This window comes from Lutra lutra, chromosome 10, assembly GCF_902655055.1.
Source record: "Lutra lutra chromosome 10, mLutLut1.2, whole genome shotgun sequence".
Taxonomy (NCBI): Eukaryota; Metazoa; Chordata; class Mammalia; order Carnivora; family Mustelidae; genus Lutra; species Lutra lutra.
Genome location: NC_062287.1, coordinates 6,001,592 through 6,015,243, shown reverse-complemented (window position 1 = coordinate 6,015,243; position 13,652 = coordinate 6,001,592). Strand labels below are relative to the sequence as shown.

Here is a 13,652-nt window from a genome sequence, read left to right as displayed (position 1 = left end):
CATGTGACTCTAAGTTGCTCCAAATCTAAAGAACTGGGAGGAGAGAACATAATACATCTTACTTAGTAGGTGCTCAAGAAATGTCCAGCTAAAGCAATGACGATCATTAAAAAAAAAACTGAAAAAAATTAGCTTACAATGGTTTTCAAGCAAGAATGTCCAAAGTCATGTGGCTAATAAGAGCTACTTTCACCTAGATTATGCACTTGTTTTTATTTTAGCTGTCATCCTAAAAATAAATGACTGATCAGACATTACAAGGAACAAGGAATGGATATCATCATATAAATGGTACAAAACCAATTGCTTAGTTATGTACTCATTTACTTCTTCCTGAGGAAAATTGTGCTAGGTTCTAAGAAGGGTATAAAAGCAAACAAAACAATTCTGCCTTCATAAGCTTATAATTGACTAGAGGAGGAAAAGGGTACAAAAGTAACAGAAACAAAGGCTAACACTATGTGAACTATAAATGTAGAGACCTATGGAAATAAGCTGTGGAAAATACACAATTCGAAATCATGTTTTAAAGCAACATACCATCAATTTTTTTTTAAGATTTTATTTATTTATTTGACAGAGAGAGATCACAAGTAGGCAGAGAGGCAGGCATGGAGAGAGGAGGAAGCAGGCTTCCCGCTAAGCAGAGAGCCCGATGCGGCGCTCAATCCCAGGACCCTGGGATCATGACCTGATCTGAAGGCATAGGCTTTAACCCACTGAGCCACCCAGGCATCCCCATCAATTAACTTTAAATTAGGCCGTGCTAAAGTTACAAATACAACTGTGACTCACGATGATCCATTTTATAAGCACCTATGATTCAAGACTCCAACATATTGATGAGAAGCTATTTCCATTTCCTTAAAACATAGTCAAATTCATCAACAATAAGAAGTTGGTTACAGCATCACCTAACTCAATCTTCCACTTCATCCAATACCACCTCACTGCACCCAGTAATATGCGAAGCACACAGTGGGCAATTAAATGACTGCATTGCAGATCTGACTTAATTTTTTAAAAACCTATCTATTGAGATGCAGATCAAAAATCATTTTGTGGTGCTCACGTGAAAAACAAGGTGCAGGAACAAATGTCAACCACCACGGTTAGGAACATATTTTGCAATGCAGAAGTAAACTGACATGTATTAAATACAAAGTAACTCTTGGATTTAATATGAGGTTGTCAAATCTCTCAAACTGCCGTCAAAATATTTTATTTCCTCTCAGCAGCTGATGTGAGACTGTGGCTACAAATATTTTTCTAGGCCAAATTTAAAACAGAGCACCTAATTTACTTAAATCTAACAACACCTTGTCATCGAGTCCTAAGTAACATGTCTGAAAGAGCTGTAAGTAATTCTCTCATACTGTGGTACCTAAAACCTGAATGCCGGTGTTTTTTAAATCAAATACTCTAAGTTTACATGGGCTTAAGAATTCAATGAAGGGAAAATACGAGGATGCTGCATGGAACTCCAGAAGCAGCCAACTTTTTACATCCAGCACCACTACAGCTGTTCCAACACTTCCATCAGAGGTAAGCCAGTAACAGACCGTTACAGTCACTGCCTCAGCGTCACGGTACAAATCCACTTTGCTGAACTGGCAAAATACTAAAACTGAAGACTTCCCTCTATCTTTCAAGTCTATGAAAAAATTTTGCTTTCTTCGGTACATTTTTATTTAATTTGAAGGTCAATTAAAATCTTGGACGAACGTTAATAAACAAAGTAAAAACAAAGAAATGACTATTAGATTTTTTTTTTTTAAGATTGTATTTATTTATTTGACAGAGAGAGAGAGGGAAGGAGGTCCCCTGCCTAGCAGAGAGCCTGACGCAGGCCTCAATCCCAGGACCCTGAGACCACGACCCGAGCAGAAGGCAGAGGCCCAACCCACTGAGCCACCCAGGTGCCCCATAAGTATTAGATTTTAAACTGCAACCCATGTAGATCTGTTTACATTTGCGTGTCCTGTCTCAGAATATGCTTCTAAAGAACATGCCTTTTATTCCAAAGCAAACAGAATGAATGTGAAGTTTTAACTTTATTTTATGATTTATACTAGAATCACCATAGCTGTGACACTGCAAAAGGTATTTTATCCAAGTACTAAATCATTGTACCGCAGTTCTCAAATCATTATAGATTTTTAAGAGACAAAGTCAAGGAAAGCAATGTTTTAAAATGCATTCTATGCCCCATTTCATTCCATCTCAAATCAGATTTGGTATTTCTTACATTCTATAGTGTCACGGTAGCATTTCATGTGTGTGTGCTTTTCCTAAGCTTGGTTTGTTTTTGTTGTTTTGCCCTCTGAATGTCCTAATTTACAATGCCTGTTTGCAAACATACTGAAAGTGATCTGCACAGTAGTGAACTTCATTTCTGAAAAACATCTTCAGAATACTTCCCTCCTGCACCAAAATTAATTAACAAACCCTGTAAACAACTCTCTCACTCTTCATCTTGTGTTCTACTTGGCTAAACCAAAAATTTCCTGGACAGGATTATACTCCTTTGATGTTGTGTTTGGTTATTCCACAGCATTGCAAGAAGCAAATTTCACATTGCCACTACTCTAACACAACACAGACGGCCCTGCAAAGGCAGTTCTCAAACATAAATCTGGGGTTATAAAATTGCACTAAAGGGGCGCCTGGGTGGCTCAGTGGGTTAAACCCCTGCCTTCGGCTCAGGTCATGATCTCAGGGTCCTGGGATCGAGCCCCACATGGGGCTCTCTGCTCAGTGGGGAGCCTGCTTCCCCTTCTCTCTCTCTGCCTCTCTACTTGTGATCTCTGTCAAATAAATAAACAAAATCTTTAAAAAAAAAATTGCACTAAAATACAAAGATTTTTTTCATTTAAAGCCTACCAAAGGATTCAGATGTTTCACCTTTGAAATCAAAATGGCCTATTTCCACAATTTTCTTTTCTCACCTGGCCAACAAAATTAAAGCTCCACATTTAGAATGGTTGACCCTTGTCAATTTGTATTTTCTGCCAATTTGAAAACATTTATAGTTCTCATTGTATTGTTCTTTGTTTCTGTTACTTATATACCCTCTTTCTCGTCTAGCAGAGTATAAGCTTATGAGGGCAGAATTGTTGTATTTGCATGTTTTCTTTAAATATTAGTTATTCTTAAACAAAATTTTAAAACTGAACTGTTCAGTGCAGTATTACTAGTTAGAGAAACCCTTAGTTTTTTACTATACATACATTTTGAACAGAATGAAGTATTTTCTCTCCCACCTGGTTTCTTTATTTCCCCCATTAAAACAGAACCTAGTATCCAATGACTCACAACTCAATTTAAACTCAATTTTAAAAGTCCACTGTTCTTTCACCAAATGACTCTGGTTATATCAAAACACAGCTATAAAACATCTCAAAACACAAAGCTTTCTACCCATTTAAAAAAGGAAGCCAAAAAAAAAAAAAAAAAAAAGGAAGCCCAATAAATTCAACACTGGAAAAAGCATGGTGCTCAATGAGATGGTAAATCTTAATATATGTTCATTCACATGTGCCAAGCATCCCCACATCTCTCACCTGGTAATTTGATTGGTTTTATGTGTTATTAACACATTGTTTCTGGGCTAGAATGCCTCACTTACTTCTTAGAAATATTTATGTTACTGTGGATTCCCCTTAAAACAAGAGGACAGAGACTATAAAAATAAGCGCAAGAGAAGATGACCTTCAGGAAAGCCTATGAAATGAAACATCAGTGCCATCCCACTCCATTCAGAGCTCTCAACTCAGTACCTCTGCTACTGTGCAGCTGGGTCTGGCAGCAGAGGAACTGAAACAAGAGGAAGAAGAGCATCAGGCCCTTCTCTGCATCTGTTAAATGAGCACCTGTTCTGCCCAGTCATGGGGATTTGTGGCAAGGATCACCAACTTCTTCCACTCGCATGGAGACATGTGCTACAGTACAACTCTGTTCAAGAATCAGTGAGAACACAAGAGGCAGCAACAGAGGAAGGGAGAAAAGGATCCCTATGCACAACGGTTGCCTTTTAACTAGAATTTATTTGTTTGAAACATGATACAGAAATTCAAAGATATTCTAATGGGAATCAAGTCATTCTATATACAAGGCAAGAAAGAGCCAATTTTGACATTTAAGGAATAACACTGCTCTGAAAAAGGGAAAAGGAAAGGAACATTCATCATCAACCAGACAGTGTTTTTCATGGGTATGTGGAATAAAAATACTTAATATAGAAAATAAGGTAAAATAGTACATAATTTTTAAATAAATGTCCCCCAAAATTGAGATCACTGATCTAGAAATAACTTTGCTTCCCTCTAACTTTAATGGATACAATTTGCTCACCTCCAGCAAGATCTGCCTCATCACAGGGTGAGACCATAGAAAGGTATTCTGAGAACCTCCATCTCTTAAAGGCTTTAACTTAGTAATCAAGTTCCCCTTAGTGCAGAAGAAAGCCTCTAGCTGGCCTGAAGGTCTCGTCCTGCTTTCAGGGCCTCCTTCCTAGTTTTTGCACATTGGCTTCCCAGTTTTTAAGCCCGGGCTTCTGATCTACACTGACAATACCCTGTTCCCATATCAGCAACAGAAAGGGATCTATTTATTATCCTATAGTCCCTGATTTGTTTGTGTACTTCTTTGTTTTCACAAGCACAATATAAATAAGCCACACTGTTTGCTTGATAACATGATCCTCCTAAATGGGAAAATAGCTCAAGGAGGAATGACTACACAGTCTGTTGACTTCTGATACCTAAATATGGACTCCTGATCTGTTTCTACCTCACTAGTACATATCTGTGTTATGTTATTATATTTTTAAGTTAAGGTAGATGCTGGCAGTGAAAACTAGACAGCTAGCCTGGATCTCTGGTTACAGCTAGTTCTGGATCTCTAGAATTTAAATAAAAAGACATAAGTAACACATGTATTATATATTTGAGCATTTCATTCAGTGACAGGCAAACCAAATAGAATCATTAGGACAAAAAATACCCCAAACATCAGAATTTGAGAGCAAGGAAGGGAGCTGACACAGCGTCTAGGCTAGCTCTCGCAGGTCTGCTATGAGGAAGACAGAAATTAACAGTCAAGGTTAGAAACATGAACAGCCACTTGATCAAGGTCAGTATCAGCGGACTGAACCTGGTTTGCAGATCATACTTTTAGTACTGCTTTAGAACAAAACAGACAGTTCTTTGGGGTTTCCCAGTTTCTTTACCTAGCAACCAAAGATGCCCTGAGGGTATCTGTCACAAGCAGAAGACACTACACATCTAAAGAATTCCCTGTATTTTTCAATCTAACAAACCTGCTAGAAAATGAAATGAGCTATATACAAAATGAGTGATCCACACTGGCTCCTAGAGTTCATTCCATTGTCTTCCCTGTGTTGCTTACATCTGTTTACTAAGTTTCAGAATTGCAACAAAAGATCAAGGCTGCTTGCTAGTTTTCACTGCCAGAATCTATCTTAACTTAAAAAAAAAAATAAAAATAAAAATAAAAATAAAAACCATTTACTATATGCTATCCTTCTAATATGTAGCACTTCTTTATAAATCTTCAAGTCTTACTCAGTGACTCTGTACACATCTATAATTCTCTCTAAAAGCCCAGCATATCATTCACTGATGCCAAAATTAACTCTTTATTCTTTTAAGTGGAGGTATATAGACACAAGGTGAATGGTATTAAGGGGGCAGGGGATGAAAAGAAATCCATGTGTGGCACTTATCTAGAATATAGCAAGTTCCTGGAATCAATCCAAACGCTTAAATATTTAGTTCAGTTGAAAGTGGTTGAAAGCTTACTAAGTAACATGTATAGAAACCTCTAAAAACTAACAGAAATTAACTATCATTCTGACATGACTTGAGTCTTTTAAGAGTAAGGTCATAAAGACTCCATCCATTTGAGTACTTTCTTGCAAGAGTTATTGGAGGATTAAATGTCCGATTTCGTATCATTAAAGACTAAATGCCCTTTGAATTGAATATTTAAGATTTTTATTATGTACTGGGTACAAATCTTTTATTATCATAGCACTTAAGTTACAACAGAAGTCAATAAGGAAATGTCTTTAAATACACAAAATGTCCCTTTATACAACTTTGGCTGAATACAATACTTAAGATGAGGTCAAGTTGTTTGTTCTCTAATAGCAGCTTTACTGTGTCCACTATAAAGTGATTATGACAAATCAGGAGGGGTTCAGGACAAGGAGTTAAGGAAAAGTTACCTCTGATTCATATCTGGTAGGCTGTAATAGTAATGTTCTCAACATAAACAGATTTGACAATGAATCAGATTTAGTAATTGTACTTTTATCCATGTACAATACTGGGACAAAAGTACTGCTGGCTAGGACTTGCTCATAATTCTTCACTTTAAATATATGCAAGCCTTCCTTCTTAATAATTTAAGAAAATTAGGAACAGCAGGTTCAATCCAAAAGAAGGATTATTGTTCTAACCCAACTACCAGAACTGAGACTGAGAAGTCCCAGTGATCAATAAACATCAATCATAGTCATTCTCAATGAGAGCAGTAAGTCAAACTTTGATTTTTCACATTTATATTACTAAAGAAAATATTACGTATATTTACTTAATGATTTATTATAAATTAGACCTTATTTCCATTCTGAGTACATCTCCCATAGTAATATAGCATGCTTCCACATGGTATTCAAGTTTCTTTCAATATACAACTCTCCAGGCCACCAGTAAGCTTTACTTCTCCAAGACACTTCCCCTATCTGATGCTTCCTTATTTTTTCACCTCCAAGTGGAAGAAGCCAAAAGATGTGCCAGTTGGAGTAGAAACACCACCACTACAGCTGCTGAAATGCCTTATAAGGAGAATACATCTGGACTTAAGCTTGATCCTTTCTCTAAAACACTTACCTCCCTGATACAGTGGTCCACCCGTGTTTTCTGAGCTCCCCAACTAACAAAGAAATTATGATCAGTAATCTCTTGATCAATGAAGGTGACACACTGATGGAAAATAGCAATCTCACCAAGCCAAAAGTAACAACATTCTAAATCAAGTAAATTTTATATTAGAGGGGACTGAAAGTCCAAAAGGTCTTTAAAAGAGTTAACTAATAGCCATTTGGAAATTAAGTCCAGAATCAAAGAGGATGCCAAATATGACTTCACACCCACTGCAGTTACTGCCAAGCAAAAAGAACGGCCTCATAGACCACAAAAAAACTGAGCATGCAGCTGCCTCTGAAATACTGTTCTCTGAGAGAAAAACACAAGTACATAATAAAACAATTTTCATATGAAATCAAAATGGAGTCAGTCTTCCTACACAACATGCCTGCTTTGAGCATTCTGAAGAGCTGAAAAGAGATCTGCTGGCTTTCTCATTCTTGAAGGTTGTTCATACTGCTGCCACATTTGGGGAAGAAAAGCCAGACAACCGACCAGGTCCTTGGAAGTCTTACCACACTCCAAAATAAAGGCTCTCTGAAGTAATGAGAGTTTGGAAACTGTTTTCATTTTATACCTTGTACCGGCATCATTTTTTCTAGAGGCCCTAGTAAAGAACTACATATGAGCTCGGTTTTGTCACATAGCTAGAATTCCGATAACACGTGCTTAGGTGAATGAATTACTTTGTTTATTCCATCTTGCAGTCCTAAGATCTTTCACATCATTTCAAAGAAGATTTAAGTGAATAGCTCTGCCAATAATATAGAAAAGAGCCATCAAAATAATCCATGAGAAAGAATAAATGGCAAAAGTTAAGAAAAATCGAACTTAAAATTCTTCTGAGAACAGCATAAGAGAAGGTTTTTCCCTCCTGAACTCTATAGACTTCTGGGTCAAATTGCCATTCACCTGTAGGTTAATGGTTACAGACAGGATAAGGTAACCACGTTTCCCATTACAGGCTCTGAACCTCCAATTATTTTTTAAAACAAACAATGTTATGTTGTATTTCAGCAAAACCATGTCCTAACCAAATCCCAACACAATCACATAGTTGGCCAATAAAAACATGATGATTTTATTATATGCACTACATTAAAAAAGACAATATAAAGGAAGGTGTTCTCAGGCTCCTAAGCTGCCCAAATGAATAACCTGTAGTTCTAAAAGGTCAATTTAGGAACACTCTCATATGAACTAATATGAAAGCATATGGGAACTGGAACAAGTTTCAGGTCTTCTTTTCAATACATTAAATGTGGTAATTATTTTCAAAGTTAGATAAAAGTAGTAGAAACATTTTAATGTCTCTATATCCTTCCCTATCTCTCCTTAAGTCTTCACATGCCCACCAACACCCACCCTCACAAATCAAACCCACCATGTAATCTAATGAGTTATTGCCAACTACCTTAAAAAGATGTAGTTCTTTTTTTAAGATTTTATTTATTTATCTGTTTGAGAGAGAGCACATGCATGTACATGAAAGAAAGCACCAGAGGGGGAAAGAGCAGAGGGAGAGGGAGAAACAAACTCCTCACTGAACAGGGAGCCTGAAGCAGGCCAATCACAAAACCCTGGGATCACGACCTGAGCCAAAGGCAGATGATTAACTGACTGAGCCATCCAGGCGCCCTGAGACGTATTTCTTGAAGACACAGCACATATCCCAAACAAAATTCAGTTTGATATACAAATTCTTAAAATTTAAGCAAAACAATGCTAAGAAAAACCAAACTATATACATACAACACAGAAAACATTAACAAAAAGGAAAAGATATAAAGTGAAAGTTCCAGATTCAAAGAAAAGAACCATTAAGAAACCTGAGAGTTGGTAGATAAGCCCTCCACTCACACACACACTTTAGCTCAAACTCTTACAGCTGGTTATCTCTCTTTCTTTTTACACTAAACGGAGCAAGAGATATCTCTAGATGTATCGGAACTTTCATAGACAAATTTGACACCACAGTGAAATAGAAGGAAACTAAGAAAAACATCCCCCACATGAAAGTATCTCCTTCTTTGACACAGTATGGATACTAAAAAAACTCCCTTCTTTCGGATTATTTTGTAAGGACACCTGATAAAACAGGACACCTGCAAGGTAAACAACAACTTACAATAAAAGTCTCACTGCCACATCCAAGTAAGAGCTACGGACTTAAAGGAATACACGGAAAACCTAAAGGTCATGAGCTACATAACTTGTGAAGAAAACAGGTGCAGGATGACGGAACAAAACCAAATTCTGCCCAGTTGAGTAGGTCTCAAAGCCCTGAGACATAGTCAAGGTCTCTATGAAGTACAAATTCACTATAAAAACTTATATAATTTTGCATTTTTATTTCAGTGACAACCTAAAAACCTTATTAGTTTATAGCCTGGATCACGTGGAGGACCATCCTACAACCGTATCTAAAATCTGAGGTCAGTGGAGTACTGACAACCACACTGCACCAAGCAGAACTATGAAAATTCAGAGCAAAGGCTAGAAAACTTCAAATCAAATAGGAAACTGACTCATCACCCACTGCAGCACCAGCACAATTGATGGAAAAAAGTATCATCAATCTCATAAAATGAATGTTTTGAAGGTTACTGGTTTTTAGCTTTTTTGTTTTAATACTGGATTAGATAGTTAGATAATTAGATAATTAGATAACATCTAATAGATAACATCTAGGAGATAAACAAGTATTACTGTTACCAATTTTTCATTACATATATTAATAATACGAATACCAACCTCCAGTAATGCAAAACTCAACATGGTTGAGGGAAGAACAAAAGAGGATCATTACGGATTATACTACAACAACACTACTAGAACTAGTATATTTGTTAGTGTGGGGAAAAAGAAAACACCATATGCAAGCACTATTTCCTCTTCTCCCTTTGGCTGCCATAGAGACACCTTAAAAACACAATTATAATCTAACTAGAACAAGTACGTGGGGCATTCTGGTCAACCCCTGTGGTAGGCAGAAAAATGCCCCCACCACCACCTTGAAAACGTCCATGGGCTAATCCATCCTATAAATCTATTATGCTACACGGCAAAAGGAAATTAAGGTTGCTAATCAGCTAACCTTAAATTAGGGAGATTATCCTGGCTTATCCAGGTGAGCCCAGTGAGCCCAGTGTAATCCTTACACAACAGTTCCTTACACATGGATGGAGGAGGCAGAAGAAGAAGTCAGGGTGATGTGATATGATGTATGAACTCAATGCATCTTTGTTGCTTGTTGTATGTATGTTACTGGTTTTGAAGACACGGAAAGATGTCAAGGAGCCTAGGAATGTGGACAGCCTCTAGAGGGCCAGAAAGGACAAGGAAACAGACTTACCCCTAAAGCCTCCAGAAAAGAACACAGCCCTGCTGACACCTTGCTTTTCACCCAGTGAGACCCATTTCAGACTTCAGAACTACAGAACTGTAAGATAATAAATCTGTGTTACTTCCAACCGCTAATTTTGTAGTAATTTATTATAGCAGCCAGAGAAAATTAGTACAATTCCTCTATTATTCCTTTTTCCCCATGCTATGCATCTTTTCTCCTGTCACTTGACAAAATCCAGCCGTTTCACTTTTATTTCACTATTTAGTAAGTATTTCCTGTGGGCTATATCAAATCTTTATAGAATGAAGGAATATAAATTTTTAAAGTAAATGATATAATCCTGTCAAACATCCCAAATACCCACGGCAAATGAACCTGCAAGCGGTGTTGAGAATACAAAAAGTATATGATAGATTCACTCTGACTCCCTCTATGAACCAGAGATTCTGCCAGAGGGTGCCTACTTTCTCTTTGGGAGTCATTCAATAACATTGCGGGGGGCGGGCATGGTTTAGCAACAGTGAGGACTGGATGTGGCCACTGTGGATAACAGGAAGCAGGCAGGGCTGGGCCCTGGGGTGGCACAGGGCAGCCCAGGCTCAGGCGGGCTGAAATCAGATGGTCAGATGAATTCCAGTGTGAAGTCTGGTGGCAGGATGAGGTAGAGAGAAAAGAATGCCACAATGGCACTAAAGATACTGACAAGAACAAAAGGAAAAAAAAAAAAGGTTGAAGAAACAGATCACAAATTAGATAGTAAACAGGAAGGAAACAACAGCAGAAGAGGCAGATAGACAGCAAGAAAATGAACCACCTATGGGGAGACTGCAGATTAAAGAAAAGCCAGAAAACAAGGAGAGGGGCGATAACAGATTGTAAGAGCTGGAAACTTCAGAAATTAGGGTCAGAGAGTATGACCGTTTCCATGAAGGCAACTGACAGATGGTTAGAAGTTAACACAGTCAAAGAGTTTGCTCAAATCTGGGCGTGTAATAGAATCACAAGACTATGAAAAAAAGCTTGACTGAAGCTGACACCAGGAAGATAAGAAAACCCCTCAGGAGGTATTTTCAGGAAATATTTTGTAGAAACTGCCTTGGGGGATATTCTTGGTCACAAAAGTCTTGGGTAATTGGCCCTAAGAGCTTTGGTAAGTATGGAAGTTACTATAAATAAAGAGTAGCTTGTACGAATGTCTGCTTCCAAAGCCCATAAATAATATCCAAAACTGTAAAAACTATAAAAATACGGTGAATATTTTTAGCTGGATAATTATATACACTTATAATTAACAGATGAACCTTATGTTACCTTACATTACCTTATGTTACAAAGGTACTTAAAAGGTGATAAAGGGGTTTTTAAAAATCGGATGATTTTGGTATGCAACAGGAACTGTGGAAAGGAGAAGAGGCATTTCTCCCACAGAGCTAGGACAAGAGGAAGAATATGAAAGAAAGAGGAAATAGAGGTGAATGCAATCAAGCTGATGTTTTAGTTTGGAGAATTCTTTGCAGGGAGAGATGGGAGAGTTGTGTGACTGTTGGTAAAATTATGCCTGAGATGGCCCACTGAAGCCAGACCCCAGAGGCTCCAGAAGGTCATCCCAGTTCCCAACACAGCCCCTCCCTCCACTGTCTCACGCCCTCCATCCACTCTCAGGAAACAATCTACCTTCCTGAGAAGTTCAACACAGACCAAGGCTGAAATCAAATGCTCTGTGTTTGCTTTATTTTTTACATCTTTCCTGGGTCAGAGGTGAGAATTAATGCACATCAGGATGCTTGAGGAATTACAAGAGAGGTAATTTTACTTAATGACTTTTCAATTTATTCTCCTTCAATTAAGACCAAAATAATCTGAAATTAAGATATGACTAGATGGATGCTGACTGTAATTTACTAAAACCTAAGAACAAACATTCCCATTGTAGATTAGGCTAAAGAGCCTGATGGCCGTCACAAGCCATCAAGAAAGGATAAATAGATAATCTGAAAATGCCATGAGAGTATTTACTACCTTATTGGTTTTAGACAAGTTACAACAAAGGGGACTTCCATAGTATCCAACCATAAATCTGCAGAAAATTATTCACAGCTCCGAAGACATTACAAAGGAAAGTTACTAGCTCGGTACTATGTAAACCGAAGCTAAGAGAAATGCTACAATATCTGAAATCAACAGACAAAGCCAACTACACGCAGCAACCTAAAATCTAAATAAGTAGCTCAATGAAGGGAGTAAATTAACTTGAGTGAAAATAAAGGGTCAATAGCAATTTATCTCTGGTCTATTCAGTGGACTTTTTCTTAAGACAACTATAAATTTGAACTTCATTATGCCCACAATCTGATTAAAGCAGACACAGAATGCAATTTGATCTCGGCAAGTTTGACATCCAGATGCATGTGTCACAGTCCTGGTAAATTCTCTACATAAGAATCACCCAGTCCAATCAACAACCTCAGGTTAAGTTTCATTAAACTGATGTATGAAAAACAAGTATGGATTAGCTAATAGAAATCAAATCCAATTAAGTTCACTGCAAACTAACCTTCCTGTGGTTTGAACAAACATCTTTAAAGAAGAAAACTACAGCAGCATTAACAAAATCAGTGTAGCCAGAGGCCAGGTAGGAGGGAAGGCACAAACTCTCAATATGATGCATGAACTTGGAAGAGTTCCTTTTACCTTTTGCTTCATTCAAGATTTCAAAGAAAAGTCTGTAGTGAAAAGAGCTAATATGCATTGACTGAGCACCTGTCATATGCAAGATGCTCAGCTCACTGAAGTCTCACAACAACCCTTGAGCTAGTAGCATCACTAGCCCTACTCTCCCGAAAGGAAATCAAAGGGAAGAGAAGTAACACTCCCCAAGTCACAAAATCGACAAAGTGCAAAAGGAAGACATGAACTCACGAAGTTTTACTCCAGAATCAGTGCTGTTACCCATTCTATTATACTGTCTCAGAAAAGGTAAGCTTCTCCATGTAAACATCAAAAACCCATCTAACAGAGCAAAGAGAAAAAAATGAATATTCATAAAATATGTGCAAGCTCAACTCACTTGGGGATAGGCAAACATCATCTATAAAAGGCCAGATAATTATTTTAGGCTTTGTGGCCCACATGGTCCCTGTCAAAGCTACTCAACTCTGCTGTTGAAACCAAAAAGCAACAATAAGCATATGAGCACATATGTTTCAATAAAGATCTTAAAAGTAAAAATTTACAAACACAGATAACAGGCCAGATATGACTTGGGGGCTCGAGGCTGCCAAGCCCAGGCTAGCTCATAAGCAGGAGATTTAAAAATTTGAAAAAACTGGGGCGCCTCGGTGGCTCAGTGG

The 13,652-nt window shown here is 37.7% G+C and overlaps 1 protein-coding gene across 1 annotated transcript in view; it reads right to left on the bottom strand.

Annotated features, from left to right (window-relative positions):
• Window positions 1–13,652, bottom strand: part of DDX10 (DEAD-box helicase 10) — a 271,491-nt gene that overhangs the window by 175,693 nt on the left and 82,146 nt on the right. The gene's annotated exons all lie outside the window — the stretch shown is intronic.